Source organism: Euprymna scolopes, chromosome 13 (genome assembly GCF_053919585.1).
Source record: "Euprymna scolopes isolate OS-2025 chromosome 13, ASM5391958v1, whole genome shotgun sequence".
NCBI lineage: Eukaryota > Metazoa > Mollusca > Cephalopoda > Sepiida > Sepiolidae > Euprymna > Euprymna scolopes.
In genome coordinates this window covers 70,681,181-70,698,414 of record NC_136494.1, presented here as the reverse complement: position 1 = coordinate 70,698,414, position 17,234 = coordinate 70,681,181, and the positions used below count along the sequence as shown (strand labels likewise).

The 17,234-nt window shown below is 34.0% G+C and overlaps 1 protein-coding gene and 1 pseudogene across 1 annotated transcript in view; both read left to right on the top strand.

The window, feature by feature from the left end:
* LOC145292065 (transcription cofactor vestigial-like protein 3) overlaps positions 1-17,234 on the top strand; it is a 337,302-nt gene that overhangs the window by 136,793 nt on the left and 183,275 nt on the right. The gene's annotated exons all lie outside the window — the stretch shown is intronic.
* On the top strand, positions 7,470-7,598 carry LOC145292583 (U2 spliceosomal RNA; annotated as a pseudogene).

Sequence of the window (17,234 nt, the reverse complement as noted above, 5' to 3'; positions counted from 1 at the left end):
GCTAAAAGACAAGGAGTGTGAAAGCAGGCGGTTATACACAGCTTCTCAATCCATTAAGCCATTTATGTTTGCAAACCAGATAATTTGTCACCAGCTATAGGATTGTTGTCTACCAGGACTAAGACGGCTTCCTTTTCCCATTGGTTCGGTGCCATAACGTACGAGGTCAGTAGCACAGGTTTAACATCAGAGTTTTCCTTCTGCTAGATGGATAACCTTACGAAATCTACGGGTCTATCAGTAATGAGAGAGGTATTTATTTAAATGCTGCCCACATCAGCATTATGTGGCACAAGGCCGGAAAGTGGGAACCCCGCAGGCTCCCCTAAAGGAGGGGCACTCTTGCAATTTTAAAAATTGCCTGAGTAACCCCGTCGGCATTCCCCGGTCGGGGCGCCTCAGGCAGCAAGCAATAAACTTGCCCCACCGGAAAGCCCGGTGGCAAGGCCTGGGAGGGTGGACCTCCTAGGTATTACCCAGGCGGTGTACCTCAGTCCAACAGGTGCTGGGCCGGTTCCCGGCCCCTCACCTGTTGGGCTGAGTGTCAAGTGACGAATCCTTGACTGGTACTACCCTGTCTCCATGCAGCCGAAGCCGCCAGGAGACATCCCATCACTACAGAGTTTTCCTTCTGCTAGATGGATAACCGTACGAAATCTACGGGTCTATCAGTAACGAGAGAGGTAGCTCTGTGCCTGAGTTCTAAATCATGTATTGCTCAGGCCTCTGATGCGTGGTTAGGATACTTGAGTTTGTTCTTTAAATAATAAGTATCTAATTAAGTAAAGTTGCACTCCCTTACAAAAATTTATATATATATATATATATATATATATATATATATATATATATATATATATATATATAGAGAGAGAGAGAGAGAGAGAGAGAGAGAGTTAGATAGGTTGGTAAAATGAACAACTCTGATTACAACTGTGTACAACTGCTCTCGAAAATTTTTCCCTGACTGGTGCTACATTAAAAAAAAATGAAAATTCTTGTTTTTTTTTTGTATTTTACAACTTCTGCGATCTCCATGTGGTAACGTAATTAAAGATGGCAAACCTATACGCGTAGCGCAGTTAAAAAAAAAATCAACATTTTTTTAATGAGTCGCCAATCATTCGAGGTTAAAATGCACCTGAACAATAAAGGCTGATGAGTTGATTGTCGCTTATATAATGGAGAATATGAAAATATTGAAAATATTGAATGGAATGAACAAAGTTTTATTGCATATCGGGAGTGTTTATCATAAGTATTTGTTTACATTGGATTTGAAGGCTGTCATGTTGTAGTCTTTCAGAAAGCACTAACGTAGTAATGTGTTAAACTAATGGAAAATAAACTCTGTGTATGGAAATTCCGCCTGACACAAAACACACGGAGGAAGAAGGGAGATTTCTCTCAGTTGAGATAGAAAAAAGAGATCACACTGTGAATGTCTCACAGAGGAGTATAGATTAGAATTCAATTGAACATGCAAATTACGATAGGTTAGAAAAAGCTGTATAGAACAGAAGAGATTGTTTTCCACTAGATTGCGAAGTCGATTTTGTACTCTTTCAAAGCAGGAAAAAGTGCTTCTAGTGGTATCTTCCGGGATGCAACTGTAGTTTTCCATCTTTGGACGTATCTACCTGATATACAGGCAGAGGGTTGCACCAAGAGTAAGGTACGTTCTGTAGCGATGGAGTGATCTAACCGTTTATTTAACAACCTTAGCAATAGATCGGATATATGTGTCACATTTTAGCTGCCCATGATACAAGAAGACACGATTTAACAGAATATCAACTCGTGTTTATTGTGTTTCACAATGTTTTGATAAAGATTAGTAATTTATGTTCCTTAAATTATTCCTAGCGCAACGGATAAAGCTTTGATTAACAATTGGGATTAGGTCATTGTTTTCAGGAGGTTGGACGTTCACTATAAGTAAAATTTATATTAGCTAAGAAAGTGTGAATTAATTTGCGATCCTAGCATCATTTCTAAATAGTCTAAATTTTTGCAGCAAACAGCCCATTTATCTCGCAAATTCTATTTATGAGTAATGCTAGTTCGAGTGAGATTTTAGTTGACCATTTATCGCTATACATATTCTATTATTATTATTATTATTATTATTATTATTATTATTATTATTATTATTATTATTATTATTATTCACTACAGTAATATGTCAGGGAATACAACTTAATGATTAATTCGAACGTCTACTCAGTTATGACCGACGGGACGAGACCAATCTACCACGTGTTCCGTTCGAAATATAGGTTACCAAGTTTTGCATAAAGGTTTCTTGGTTCGAAATGATGCACTTGAAGAAGGTCAGAAGTTACATCGGCCGAACCGTTATGAAACAAGAAGAAAATAGTTGTTCAACTAATACAGATAATTTTATCTGTGTGCATACGTGTTACAAATAAAATATTTTAAAAATCTTACTAAAAATTTTTTATCCAGAGCGACACTGGCACGGCGATTATCTCCCGACCCTGACGGCAACATATTCTAGGTCTTTGCTAAGATTGCTAGTCCGTATGGTTCCGCGAAGTTTTAGGAGGTCTTCCCTTCTCAGTTTTTGCCTTTCCACTCTTTGGGAAAGGATTAGTTTATTGCTAATTACTTGAGGCACCCCTACCAGTGAATGTCGACAGGCTTACTGAAGCATTTTTACAGGCAAGATTGGCCTTTCCTCTAAGGCGTTCGCCTTCTAAACCCTACTTTCCAACCTTGTATCACAACTTTCTGCTGTGAGGAGATAAACAGTCGCAATAACACAACAGCAAAATACCATGGAAGAAAAAAATAATTTGTATTTTCTAAAAACAAAATGATATTTTTAGGTGGGAATTAAATTAGAAAACAAGTTGAAAAAATATGAACAAAAGAAACGACTTCTGATATTCTAAATTTTTGCCTTAAATAAAATAATCGTCTCCTTTTCTTTTTTTTTAAATTCAGTATTAATTCGAAGAGTTTGAATGCAAAAGACTACAAACTCCATTTTTAAAATTACGAAACTGTCACTGCAAAAAGACATCTAAAAATCTAATTACACACCGGGATAATTTCTTATTGCTTTCAATTAAAAACAAAATAGCTATGACTCAAAGAGTGAGCGTTCAAGATTGTAGCCAGGACAGAATACGATAAAAAATCTGTACATACATTAAAGATGGTTTTGTGTTGTAAATTTTATTTAATATATAATAGATGAGGAATTATTTCGACTTGAAATCAATTTACTTACTTATAAACTATCCTTATGTCTGGTTGTCTTGACAAACCCTTGTATAGAGAGACTGAAAATACTCAAGGATCGTGTCTAGTAGGTAATTCAAACTCTCCTGCAAGTATATGTTTGCATGTGTAGCGAGAAAACGTTATGGGTGCAACAAGAGCAGATTGAGAGAAAAAATTCCATATAGATATTAAAATTGGTTTTATGTTGTTGTTGTTGTTTTTTTTTAAGTATTAATGAACGAGGAATCATACAGAGTTAAAATCTATTTAGTATTATGCATGTAACTTAAGAAAAACATACTTGAAATGTGTCAACATTATGGTAAATAAGCAACATCATACGAAATCAAGACACATTCATTCGCCATGCTGTTTTAATTTCGCTTCCATTTCGCTTTGGTCCTCACGTTCAACGAGTGAGACGAATAACCGTATTCTGGGCCGGTGTCAATCCATCTTCGATAAACGAATAAGCCTAGGACGTATTTTTTTCATGAAAATATTGTATTTGAATTTAATATATTGAAAGGTAATGCTTACTCGCAAAAGTAAAGCCATTGGCGTTAGTGATTTTCACCGTTTAAAATGTATTTAAAACATGTTCACACATAGGAATGGTGCCGGAGTAACTTACGCTTTGTAGTTCATATCATTGCTACCAGATGGAAGCATGTTGGCTGTCTTTGCTTTGAAAGTGTGAATTAATTTGCAATCCTAGCATCATTTCAAAATAGCCCGAGTCTTACAACAAACATCCCATCAATCTCGCAAATTCCAGTGATGAGTAATGTGAGTGCGACTGAGATTTGATTTGAACATTTCTTGCCATGCATATTTGTCTCGATTATTATTATTATTATATTAATTTATTTTTATTTCGGACTATTATTCTCATCTTTATTAGTTGTTGTTTTTCATCTTTTATTGGTTTGTTTTATTCACAACGTTTCGGCCAACTATTCCTCTGGCCTTCGTCAGGTGGTAACCGCAACGGATAGGAACTTCAAATCTCCTAACTGCATTCTCAGCTATCACTGCCATCCGTAGTTGTTGTCGTCTCACCGCATTTTGGCCAAGTAAACCTCTGACACGCTTTGGGTGGGATTGAAACCGCTATCTTCAGACAATGTTCATGTGGAACTGTAGAGATTCAACGTCTCTATCAACTGCGCCACGGGCCCCGAAGGGCGATCAAGGTTGGATTCTTTGATCTTATAAATCCACGTTTATTTATTATCTGTTGTTGTTGTTATTATTATTATTATTATTATTATTATTATTATTATTAGCGAATACTGTAATGGGTCAGGGAGTACACACTGAGAAAAATCATTAATTTAAGTGGCACTTTAAATAAAAGAAACAGCACTTGTTCGTATATTCATTAGTTTTTGGTACCTCGATAATGCGGTTTTGCGTCAGACAAAACAAAACTAAACAAATGTTAAGTCGTATGAAAGTACTGCAAAGCTCGAGCACTTGGAGAATGAAAATATGCACTTCGTTTTATCTAATTTACTTTCGTAATCGAATTTCAAATATTTTTAAAAGCAAACACACCAATAATTCTTAGCACGTGGAATTCGATATTGGTACAGAGTCAAAAAGGATATTGAACTTCAGATCCCAATTGTATGGTACATTCTGAAGTGAAGATTTGAAATTTAACCGTTTCAAATCATAAAATTTAAACTCCTAAATTATGATATATTTGCTCTATCTAGTATATTAAGCAATTTTCATTTAGCTGGGATTTTATTATATAAAATATTACATTCAATAATATTTTGTAAGACTGATAATCACTGGATTTGCAATCCAGTAGATTTATTGCTTTCATTATTCTAAATATATATATATATATATATATATATATATATATATATATATATATATATATATATATATATATATATAACTACTTCATTTACTCACATAAATTTAATATACGAAAGTATAGATTTATGCGTAAACTTTAAGTATTTACTTCAAAAGTGCTCAATACGTAGGTAGAGCTAGTTAGTAATTTATAAAATCGCCATATATATTTTATAAATTACTATATATATATATATATATATATATATATATATATATATATAGATAGAGAGAGAGAGAGATAGAGAGAGAGATAGAGAGAGAGGACACTCATTGGATAAAGGATATAAATAATTAGTGAGGAGTAATGAGACCGAGGGATGTGATTAGTTAATAGCATTGCTTGGCTATATGTACATCTACGCAATAAGCCTGATGCATATATATTAAGATAAATATTTGCTAAGATAAGTATATGTTTCACTTTTCCTGATAATAATCAGTATGGATAATGATTGTTCTGGCGGAGACACCATTCGAAACCCCTAGACTAAATCCAGCATTTTCACTTCTGTCTGAACGTTTAAAACCATTTGGCCAACCCAACAACCGCAGTGAAAGGAAGGGAATTTAGATATATTCACGTCTCTTTAAGCGAACATACATATATGTCATGAATAGCGTTCAACGATCTACTGGGTAGAAGTTAGGATTACGCATTAAATTTGATACATATTCAATGTTACCAATTGTGCGAAAGGTAATGTTGTATTTAGTATTTTGTTTAATTTTTGATTTTAATGCGATTGTCAAGGATCCTTGTTTAATTGTTATGGTTAGCATTGTTTTCTTTTGCTTCTTACTGAACAGAGTAAATACTCGGTTTCTTTTTAATTAAATATCGCTTTGAAATATGTTAAGACACCGAAAAACTTATTAAGACTAGAGAAAACTTGAATGGTTACTAAAGCCTGAATGTTTAAAAGAGAGGACTAGAATGCCTAAAACACACTATCTTTGAGTGTATAAGGTCCCTCAGTACAGGGGTTTGTTAGAACTACATGTCACGAGGATATTTTTCTCTAGAAGTAAACTCTTATTGAATATTCAAAGTCACAAAGTATTCGAATCCCAAATAAGATTTCCTCGGCATGGCTAACAAACAGTTTTTTTTTACGAGGAATTGTGCACCTTCTCCAAGTGAGATCGTCTATAGTAGCTACACGAAGCTGGATACTCCACAAGACTAGAAGACTTCATGTCTTGGAACCCAATAAAATCAAGAAATAAAAAAAAAACATATAATATATTAAAATGGTCAATTGAGGAAAAGGAAAATTATGTTCTAAACTTCTTTATTCACTCCACTAACCATTTCTATAAGGAACGTTAATGTAAAACGCGAATATCTATGTTTTTCATATAGAGTCCAAGTGTGAGCCCTAAGTAGGGGTCTCTTTATTTCTGTGATCTTTGGCTGAAAGAAAAAAAAGTAGGAGAGTAATTTATTTTTGCCTTTGTTAACTTTTGTTACATTATTATTTTTTATTCGATTGTTTGTTTTGTTAACTATTTCTAAACTGACAAAGATTGTTTGTATTGTTAACTATTGTTTTGTTTACTATTGTAAAACTGACAAAGACTCTCGTCAAGGGTGTGAGTTCCATATACTCTCGCGTTGCCTACGCACAGTTCGAACATCTCAAAATACAACTGCTGAGATACAACGCGCGGCTCTTTCTTTCGAGACGTTTCTTTCTCTAGCTTTACAACATGGAAAGAAAGAAGGAAAGAAAAAAAAAGAAAACAACATACTGAAGATGGAGTTTAGCTTCGAAATATATTTATGTTATAAATTTCAAATAAGTAAAATATTTGTTTTCCTAATATTACGTTGTGATTTGGCTTTCAAGCGCACTTGATGCGTATTTTATTTTGAGGAAGACTTTATTTTTGTCTTTTGTAATTTACTTCTTTTCTTCATCGTTGTTGTATTTCTTCTTGCTCGGTTTTTAGTCGCGTGCAAGCGACTCTATAAGTCACTCCGTCGGTCGGTCGGTCGGTCGGTCGGTCTGTCCGTAACACTTTCGTGCTTGACCTTTTTGGTTAAGATCAAAGGTCTGTTGTTAATAGATGCTGTTCTTAGCTTTTAAAGCTTTTTCTTGGTCTTCGGGCCGGGATCAAAGTGTAATATCTGTTCCGGCAGATACTGCAAGCAAAGACCATATGTGGGGGCGGCCCCACATATAAGACCTTGATTAATATAGGGGAAACCCTTCATACCAATTGTCACTATCCAGCTCCCCTACTCCCCGGTGAGTTGGTCCCCATTTCCCCCTTCACTCCTCACATTAAAAATCGGCCTTGTGCCCAATTTGCTCGGTGGGGAGCAAATAAAGACCCTTTTCTTGGCATTTTCGCCAAGATCAAAGTGTAGTATCTGTTCTTACTACATGCTGTACCTATTGTGACATCAAGTGAGGGGGGTAACTTTTCTTTATTAATTTAATGTAAAATGATCACCCACTTTATAACCAGTCAGTTTCAAAGCCATTCAAGTCATTCTCCAGATCATTCAATTTGTTTTTGAAGGATTCCAGTTATTTTTTAAGCATTCAAGTCATTCTTAAGGTCATTCAATTCATCCTTAAGTTCATTAAAGTCATTCTAAGTCACTTTTTATTTATTTAAGTCATTTCAGCCCATTTTTCGGTCATTTTAGTTTATCTTTAAGAATTTCATGTCAATCCTACATTCAGGCATTCATTCATTACACGAGAGCACGCGGCTAATGGCTATCGGCTTTGTTTTTTAATAGATTTATTCTTTTTCTTCGTTGGTTACTTTTCTTTGTTTTTCTTCCTTGTCTTGTTTTTTTTTTTTTTAAATCAATATTATTACATCGATCTTTAGTATCTTCATTCACTCTCTCCTCCTTTCTCTCTTTCCATCTTCTTTTTTCCCCCATTTCCTTATTTCACTTCTCCTTTCTTTATCTTTTTCTTTCCTTCTCCTTTTCTTTAAAACTGTTCACTGTTCATCCCCTGTAATTTTTTTTCTTTTACTCCGCCAAATTCAATTCTTTCGGTTTGACACTCAGATGTTACAAACAGTTCCTGTCAGAATAGCGACAGGCTTTAATGTCTCATCCAAAAACCGGATTCACTTTACGTCTTGAAAATAAATGCGCTGACATTTGACAGATCCAAAATGACAACTGGGGGCGTTTTGATTTGAACGAACAATAAAATGAAACAACCAATGCACAACCGTATCTATAATTCACCGAACTAATTTCCACCTATCTACGTAGATAAGGCTTCGCCATTTCAGGCTCGATTTGGACAACAGTTCCAGGAAGTTTGAAGACAATCCTTAGGATAGTTTTATAATACATTGAACCAGAATATATCTATAAAAGTGAAATTGTATGTGTATGGACATTTCCCTACCAAACTACTCTGTCAATTTCCAGTCTACAGACTCGAGATTTGACATAAGAGGTATTAAGATTTGGGAAAACCATTTTAATCGGTTTGCAGACAGAAATTCGCCTATCAAGGGGTCAAAGTTCAACGCCAATTTTGGATCTAAACACATGAAATTTTAGATGTAGGTAACTTGGGTATGGATCAAACTTTTTAATTTGATTTCAGCCCAAAACAATAAATGTTAAGTGGTCAAAATTAAGGTAAAAGTTTTAAATAAATTGACCTGTGCAGTGTCTACCAAATTACTCGGCCAATTTTTGGTCTAAACATTTGAGATTTTGCATAAAGCGTATTCAGACATAGGGACAGCTTTTAAATCGGTTTTTGGCCAAAAGTTTGAGTTGCCAAGAGGTCAAAGATCGAAAGACTTGACCCTTGCGGTCTCTTTAGAGAACTCAGAAAATTTTAGGTCTAAACATTTTAAAGTTTACATAAAGGGTATTCAGACATGCAGCAAGCTTTTAATCAGTTTTGGCGCGAAAATTGGACTGCTCAGAGGTCAAAGTTTACAAAGTTGACCTTTTCAGATTCTACCAAACTCCTCCGTCAATTTTGAATCTTAACACTTGAAATTTTAGATGTAGGTTATCTGGACATGAGTCAAACTTTTTAATATATACATATGCACATAAATTCATGAACAGTACATAGGGTCCGAACAAAGCCAAACTGAACTGCTAGTATACCTATATAAATCAGTTATGTTATTATTTTTATTACGAAAATCGTGCCAGACAATACATGGAGCCACTTGATGTAAGGAGATAACAAGAACAAAAGATGACTAACCCAAGACAGGAGAATTTTATTGGCCTTACTCTTGGAAAGCTTAAGGCTATAGACAAGGAAAAACAGTTCCACAAGCATGCGGTTCTTGAGAAAAAGCTAGTGGAATAGAATGCTGTATTACAATAATCAAACAAGCGAATTGATGTAGTTAATCGAGCTGCGACAAAGTAAGCAGAAAATAAATTTGACAATTCCCAAGCACAAATATCATAATACTTATAGAAAAGACTGTGACTTACAAGGTTAAAAACGGATTTAAAAAAAAAGAACTAACCAGTACTCTACATCTTTATAAAGCCACTATTTTCTGAAGCAAAAAGTACCGTTGTTACATCTGTCCTGAAAATAGGCCCCGCACTGTCTGCCAAGTTCAAGGCCCCTGTCACATCGCCTCAGTGTTACACACATATGCTTGTTTTACAAGTACTTTCACAAGATGTGCTCCGATGAACTTTCTGTAATTATACCTACCCCCCTCAACATTAATATTTCACAAGATGTGCTCCGATGAACTTTCTGTAATTATACCTACCCCCCTCAACATTAATATTTCACAAGATGTGCTCCGATGAACTTTCTGTAATTATACCTACCCCCCTCAACATTAATATTTCACAAGATGTGCTCCGATGAACTTTCTGTAATTATACCTACCCCCCTCAACATTAATATTTCCTGCAACAAAACAACCGCCTTCGAGGTCCATAGATGCCGAAAGATTTTAAACTCTGAAAGCCTCTTTCTAGAATTCCCTTACTGCTCCCTGTTTTTCCAACTGTAATAACATACAAAACTTTAACGGCATATGAACATGCATTACACTGAAAAACGCTCCAATTATGGTGGCTTTATTACTTTTGCGTTCATAATAGCTCCTTGTGCATAAATGGCAGTGCCCAATGTTTTGTATGAAAATAAGGTTAAAAATCAATTATTCTTAAGCTGACAGTAGCATGGAAGCTTTTTTTTTATAAGTGGAGGATATCGGTCTTAGAAATGCGTAAAATTAATCAAAATATTCTGTTACAAAGTGAACTATGCTAAAATACAGCTTACATTTATTACGGATTTAGATTTGAAAAGTGGTAAGTTTTTTTTTGTTTTTATAAGTTGGAGCCCATTTAAAATATGTTTCAATGATCTCAAAATTAAGGAATCCATATAATTCTGTCCGTTAATCATGGTTTAAATCTTACTAAGATTCAGAGTTAAGAAAAAAAGTATATCCAGGTTTTCATGTTCCGCCAAGGAAACACCTAACAAGATTAAAATAACTATGAATCCTCCTCGGGACAATCTAGAAGAACTTATTCCTATTAAATCTTTGGCAGTCATTAATAATAAAGTCTTACTTTCTCATGCAAAGAAATATGCCTGCTAGGTGATTTGGTTACACACTGACCAGTCAGCTTAAACGAGCATTGATTTCATCTCTCTCCTTAAGAACTACCTATTTAGGAATCACCGTCGGTCAGCAGAGGTGATTCTGTAAACAATAATGAAAGACGTCTGCTCGCCTTTCTTGCTGTTCTTGCTTTTTGGACACTCAGGCATCGACAGCAAGAGATATTACTTTAAATAAAATCAAATAAAATAGATAACTAAAATATCGTTTTTTTTTGGTTTTTTTTTGCCATCAGAGGAGACGCCCAAAAGACAGATTGCATAACTATTTTTAAATCATTTCAAATAAATTAATGTTTTAAACTTTGTAATTTTATCATCTTATTTTTTCTATATATATGCAATATTTTGATTGATATCAGTAATTCATTAAAATGATTTTATTATGAAATAAAGTAATTTTATAATTAACAGATAAACAAACTTGCTCAGACCCAAAGAACTATTTATCTTTTCTTCTTTTCTTCATTTGAACATCGTCCAACTATCTTCTACTTATACCGAACAGTATAGCTAATAAAATAAATGCTTTCGTCGTTGTTATAAAAAAAAAGTTTTGCTTTTGTTTCTTTTTGTGTGACAATTTCCGCTACATACAACTAATGTATAGAAGTTAGTCTTAACACATCTCTGACGAGGTCAGCTCTAATGAATCTCAATAAGTCCGCAGGCAAACAGGTAGATAGATGAAATAAATAGATGCGTGTTACTCATATTCGTCATAAACGTGCGCTATCTTTAGTCACGTGATTCATACAGCAGAAAAATGTAGCACAAAACCGAAAAGTATTTCATTACCCTCCACCCGCGCGAAAATAAAATTTGGTCGGTTACGAAAAAATTGCCAAATACGTGCCCGTTGGTATTCTCTCTTAGATGCATCTAAGGTAAGTCAGAAATAAACCAATCCTCTTCACAATGATAGCCTGTATAGCAAAACCTAACTATTAGTGATGGGCAACCCCCGATTTTTTCCCCGATTCCGGTACAATTACCGATTCTGTACTAAAGTACCGATTCCGATACAATTACCGAGTCCGTACTAAATTCCCGATCCCGATAAAATTACCGATTGTGCTTTCGATTATTTTATAACTCTAAATATTAAACTATAGAGTTGCTATTTTTTTCAAGTTAAAGTAAAACACAAGTTAAATGTGAAGATACTTTCTAAAACGCTAACAAAAATACTTTTGGAGTTGATCTATATATTTTAATTTTACTTGTATTTTAAAATCAATATATTTTAATTTTACTTGCATTTTAAAATCAATATATTTTAATTTTACTTGTATTTTAAAATCAATATATTTTTATTTCACTTGTATTTTAAAATCAATATGTTTTTATTTTATCATTACTATCAGCAGCGGAAGATATTGCTTTCAACAAAATCCAAATAAAGACAAACAAGTAAACCATGCATGGTCTCCCGTCGGTGCACAGTGAACGAGGTATAAAAATGACTAAGTTCAGCATTTGAGCCCCCCCCTATTTAGCCCAAGACGTCAAATCCGGGTGAAAATTAACAAACAGTGCAGTTTTAGGCCTTAACATATGTAAATTAAAGTTCTGCACTATGCGAAAAAAGAAATGACTAAGTCCATCATTTGACCCTTCCCCATTTAGCCTCAAAAGTCCCCAAGGCCTTAACATATTTAACTTTGAGTTCAGCACCATACAAAACTGCTAAATAGACATACACAGAAAATTGTGGACAAATATGGTAAAATAGTCCCAAAAATGGAGTGTATTTATTAGCCCTAAAAGAGGCCCTGGGGCACACCTAAAAGTTATCTCAAAGTATAGACAAACAAAAGTATACAGAAATCAGTTAGTTAAAACTTTTCAAAAAGTTTTATAAAAATCCAAAGCATCAATTTTTTTTAAGAAACGCAAAAATGTCAATTTTAGCCATTTTAACCCGAAATTCACACCTGTTACGTTTTTTACTCATATCATGTTTAATGTTTGTGCAAAATTTCAAAAAAATTCCAAGGCGTAGTTATTGAGAAAAGTGCGGACAGACGCACGGATGAACAGACAAGGGTGAATTTACAGGTCCACCCTCCTTTTGTCGGGGGACCAATAAAGTTGTATGAAAATTAAAAAGAAGTGTTAAAATCTATATGAATAAATGCTATACGTGTGTGCACAAAAAACTTACGAATGAAAATTCTGAGCATTAACATTTTCTTTAACATTTTGCTTTCAAGTATTTCAGGTAATGAACCTTACGAAGCAATAGCGAGCTGCACACGCGCACCAGTATTTAAATATAACTTACAGGGCAACTCGGAAATGCCCGGCACCATAATAAAACAAAATAAAAATGGAAGAAAAGTGCAACATACATCTATTGACATTTCTGCTTTCTTTCTCTCTTCATTCAACTCTCTACTTTTCTCGTCCCTAGCTCTCTTTCCTACCTTTTTTCTCCACCCAACGTATTCCTTTTTTGTTTTAATAATAATAATAATAATAATAATAATAATAATAATAATAATAATAATAATAATAATAATAATAGATACAACGAATAAAATAATGAAAACAGATGAAATATTAAGGAATGCGGAAACTAATACACATGAGCCACATGTGCAGTCCAGACGAGATGCTGCAGAGACAAAACATGAACAAGCATTAGATGGAAGCAAGAACATGGAAGCTGCATATCTATAAGTTCGCTATCCCATTGCCCCATCATCACCCCCCCAAAGAGTGCTACAAAATAGCCAAGAAGGGTCAAGGAGGATGGAAAGACCAGGGAGAGCGATGACCAGACTTGCGCTGGACAAGTGCAAAAAGAACTGGGACCTTGGGGAGGCTTATTGCCACTCAAATTCCAGTGGAGACCAATGGGCGCTGCCAGCGAGAAATCAATGGTAAGCGGCTGTTGCGATAACGCAAATTCAATTGCAAATGTTATCGAAAGATGTGGAGAGTACTAGAAATCTGAAGAGACTTGTTGTCACTCATCTTCGTGGGAACAGCGCAGGAGACACCTTTGATGACCTGTGTTAAAGCTCCTCGTGAGCCAATAATAATAATAATAATAATAATAATAATAATAATAATAACAATAATAACAATAATAATAGTGATGATGTAGCTCATTTACTAGAGTTTCAGTTTTAAAATTATTACTTTCGTATTATAAAACACTCTTGCTCTATCTAAGGTATTGGGCACTTTTGAATTAGCGTATATCATCTACGAAATGTAATATGGTATTATTATTATTTAATGCTTCCCGGGCAACATCGAGTTTCTCGTCAAATAACTAACAGTGTAACAAAACAATTTAAAGACATTGGAATGATTAGTCCAGGATAATACAGCGTATAAACAAACCCGTTCTATCAAGGATATCGAGCAGTTTAAATTAACAGATACCGCTTATCAAAGATAATACTGTATTATTATTTTGTTTCTCCCAGGTAACATCGAATTTTCCTCTATGATGTAACACTCTAACTAAGCTTTAATCGCAGTCTGGTTATTGAAAGGGAAAGGAATCGTTTAAACACGCCTGCTCTACCTATGATATACGGCACATTTTTATTCGATGCCTAAATCTAATGCTGCAATATTAATATTATGGTTCCCGTACAACGACGAAAATAGCCTAAAACACAATGTGTTTCTTTATCCAAGTTAATGCGCAGCTTAAACGCACCTGCTCTAACTAAGAAACCGAGAACTTTTTTTTTTCATAAAATATACCACTTATCAAATTTAATTCTCTATTTTTATTATAACGGTTCTTGGCCAATACCTGGTACATTTACTTGTATACAACAGTATGACAATCGACAGTGACGTTCTTCCTCCCGGGAAACGCGGCAATTAAATACAGGTGCTCATTTACAATATTGAGCATTTTGGATTAATACATATCACTTAAGAAATGTCATTGCGTATTATTATTCTATTACTCCCGGGTAACGTACAGTCTATTAGGCAGCACTAACAACTGTGGAGTTATTGATCCCAGGCAACGCTGCGATTATACATACCTGTTCTATCTAGTATGTTACTAACGTTACATTGACCTATACCACTTACCAAATATAATACTGTAATCTTACTGTTATAGCATTCGCGCAACGCAGAGTACCTTTTCCTGTGTACAACTGGAAAACAAAAAGACAATGAAGTGTTTTCTCCTGGACAACGCAGCGTTTGAACGCACTTGCTCTATGTAAGATATTGAGCAATTTTTGGACTATAATACACAACTTTGCAATCGTAATTACTGTATTATTTATATTATTGAACCTGGGCATAGCTAAGTATAATTTCTTGTATACATAATTATGACAAAACAAAGTGTAGTTGTTTCCCCTGAACAACGCGGCGTGTAAATGATCTGCTGTTAGCCATAAGTTATACCAGCTATCAACTGTATATTTACCATTATTTCTTTTGAGCAATTTGTTTTTTCGTATATCACCAAAACAGTGAATTTCTTTCTCCCGACCAGCACGTCGTCTAATCAATCCAGCTCTATCTATATAATTATGAAACTCAGACCAGCTTGCTTGCTCAGGCGTTTAAATGGACCATCCGGTTTGAAAAATTCTGTACATGCGTATTACATGAAAACAAAGCCATGAAGATTTTTTCTTTTAATCGAAAATTTTTTCGGGTTTAAAATATGCAAATAAAAACAAAACTAAATCCCTTTTGTTTTTTTTTCATCAGCATTTTACGAATTTTATTTATATTTTTAATTGCAAGTTGGAATCGTTATCAAACAGTTAAACGAAAAGAACAAACTTTCTTTCATTTTCATTTTTTAAACAGTTTAAAACGTTTTAAATTCACTTTTTATACTACAATTTTAGACGCTAAAACAAACGCAAAACATTTAGCATTACAACAACAAAGCCGTTAACTTGTGATAAGTGCTTTCGTTTAGAGTCGCACTTTTTTATTTACAAAGCCATTCGACGGAAGTGACGCCAGACAAATTTTAAGGTTCGGATGACCAACAAGCATTATATAATGTAACTTTTTTAAGCAAATATAAAAATAGATTTGGCAAATTTTAACTTGGTTTCGACCTTAACATTTTCCTTTAAAATGGCGACTTCTACGGGTTTTCGGGTATGATGAAAACGACTATCGCATTTAAATTTTCTCCAAATAAGTAGTTTCCAGATATTAAGCAATGCAATTCTTTTATGGTTAAAGTGGTGGCCATAGTTGTACTCGCAAGCGCGCATACTTTTGTCATAATTAAGATACTCACTATTCCATAGCTAGCCTTAATATATACTGATCCAACGGATCAAGTTTAGTCTAGTATAGAATATGCAACATTTTTTGGGTTAATATCATGAAAAATGTATAGCAAAGTTAACCAAAGAAATATGTATGAACAAATGTAATGTAAAAATGAATAAAAATCGCCGAAAAAAAAAATGAATAAATAAATGAAAAACTGGACGAAAAAAAATGAATGATAAAAAACTGAATAAAACAGGAATGACAAAACGAATGAACAGGGATTAAAAAAAATAATTAAAAATGATTCAATAAATGGATGGAATATCAATGAACGAAAAATTATATGAAATGAAATGAAAAAAAATATTAAGAAATAAATGGAAAAATGAATGAACAAACGAATGAAGAATGAACAATATGATGAATGAAAAAAATAACAACAACAAAAATGATAAAAATGAATGAAAATAAATTAATGGAATATTAATGAACGAAAAATTGCATAAAATGAACAAAGAAATTGCCAAAAAAAGCCGATAAAAATGATTATGAAATAAATGAATGAAAAAAATGAATGAACAAATTAATGAAGAATGAACAAAATGATGAATGAAACGAAGCAACAAAAATGATAAAAATGAATGAAAATAAATGAGTGGAATATTAGTGAAGGAAAAATTGCATAAAAATGAATAAAAAGAAATGAAAAAAAATGATTATGAAATAAATGAATGAACTAATGAATGAAAAATGAACAAAATAATGAATGAAAAAAGAACACAACGCAAAAATGATAAAAATGAATGAAAATATGATAAGCGCTATCATATTTTAGACGAATACACATGCACGTACAGATTGGCTACGTAAACCATTTACCAAATATAATTCTGGACTATTAAGAATGTGACTCCCGAGCAACATCGAATACCTTTTCTTATATGCAATAGAATAATAATAATAAAAAGATCCATCCAGCGTGGCCGCAGTCGAAATTGAACTCAATAAACGAGTTCGTAGTGTAATTCAAATCTTATCGATAGCTGAATACTTGATGCTTCGCCAAGGCTATCAAGGGTATTTTTTTATCGTGACGCCATCACTAGATGGGGTGCCTACCACGGCTTAAGAGAGTGCTCTCTACCCTCGAGAGAACGATAGACCGCGCCAGTTTCTCAACCTCGTATTTTACCACGCGGTACATACAGCGCCTCGCCTTTTCAAACAGTCACCCATCTGGTA